This window comes from Quercus suber, unplaced genomic scaffold (genome assembly GCF_002906115.3).
Source record: "Quercus suber isolate HL8 unplaced genomic scaffold, Cork oak 2.0 scaffold_321, whole genome shotgun sequence".
Classification (NCBI taxonomy): Eukaryota; Viridiplantae; Streptophyta; class Magnoliopsida; order Fagales; family Fagaceae; genus Quercus; species Quercus suber.
In genome coordinates, this window is record NW_027069775.1 from 47,652 (window position 1) to 49,432 (window position 1,781).

A 1,781-nucleotide genomic window follows, 5' to 3' on the forward strand; every position below is an offset into this window, starting at 1 on the left:
AAGTCATCATTGCAGTCAAGCAAAATTGGTTGTTGTCTAGCAGAATGACACGTGATTGCATTTTGAAAAGTTGTTAAGGCAGCAAGTTGCGAGAAACTTGTACGACGTTGGCTAGAGCAAAATTGACGAAACTGGAGAGAATTCAGTTATGAAATCTCTTGTTGTTCCATTCTTTACCCACCTCATCTACATACCCCATTTTTCACAAAATTAAAACCCTAACTTCCGATATGAAGGTTGAGAGAAATTGAGCAAATTTGATAGCCAAATGCTCATAGTTTTGAAACCCAAACTTTTCAAAGAATCAGAAAAGGGAGAAGTTAAAAATTTTTGAGATTAGACTAGGGTCCAATTGTGTTGTATCATTTAATTTTTTAATTAATTTAATTCATAAGTTGTTGTTATATATAATATTTTTTCATAACTTACCAACAAAAGGTGTGTGACCCAATGTTTGCCACTCAAGACATGCAAATCAATACTATGAAATACAAGTTTTAATTCTGGACAAAATTTAGGTACAGTACCTTAGGTACTGTTCCTTAGGTTCTATTCCTTAGGTTCATTTCTTAAGATTTAGCCATGTAGCTATTTAACTAAAAAATACACTTCTATCCCATGAGAAAAAATTCACATGCCAAAATTTTAAAAAGGAATCCTAAAAAACAATATCTAAGTACTGTACCTAAATCTTACCCTTTAATCCTGCTTGCGACAACTTTCAACATTTTTATCCTATGGATCCAAAGTAGTAGAGAAAGGACTTGCGAAGTTAGTTGTGACAGCGAGGTTTTTTTGCCTGGTTCTCGAGTTGTTGTTGTTGGAACATTTTAATATTATATAATTAAAATGGTTTTATATTACAACATAAATGTAAAAATGTGGGAGTTAATATGGAAGATGAGGAGTTAGTGAAAATATTTAATCTCACATTGAAAAGGAGAGAGACTATTTTATTCTTTTTAATTGTGGTGACTAATGGGCTAATATGTATTGATTTAAATATTGAGCTAGATACATGCACAAGGGGGGTGTCAAAAATAGAAATGAATCAGCCTCTTGGATCCACTACATTTTTATTATGGAAAATAAAGAGTCATTAACCCACTTAATGGACTAGTTGTTTGGGCATTTTCATTCTTCAGAAACTCTTTATCTCATCAATTAATTGTGTAACTCCAGTCCATCAAATTAATATCTAGCAATTAATCTTGAAACATCCAATACATTATAATAATGGACCTAACTAATTAGATTAATTTTGGTAGTAATTTCGTGAGGCCCATTAAGTCTATAATAGACTCATTTAGACCCAATACAAGTTACAGCCTTAGTACACCAAAAAAATCCAGCAAATTGCAAGCATTCTTATTCATTAAAAAAGAGAGAGGTTCTTAGGAAGGAAGGGTATTCTTTCTTGTGGAGTTTTGGGCTTGAACACTTTGTGCAGAGGTTGTTATAGTTATACGATATTTGTTGAGTCGTTATATCCTGGGGGAAACAAGTCAAAGAAAGTCTGCATTAGTTACAAAGTTTAGCTAACCAAGGGCTTAAATCTCCTTAAAGAGAGCGGTGTCGTATCTCAGCCCAAATAGTGTTGTGTATTTTCTAATCTCAAATTAATAATATTTAGAAATATTATTCAGTTTCTCATTATGTTATTTCCATTATTATTGTATTTGCACCAACAGTTGTTTTTTTTTTTTTTTTTTTTTTTCCCTCTTGTGGATCCAAATTTGTAGAGAAAGGACCTAGTGTCATGGATTATGCAACATAGTAAA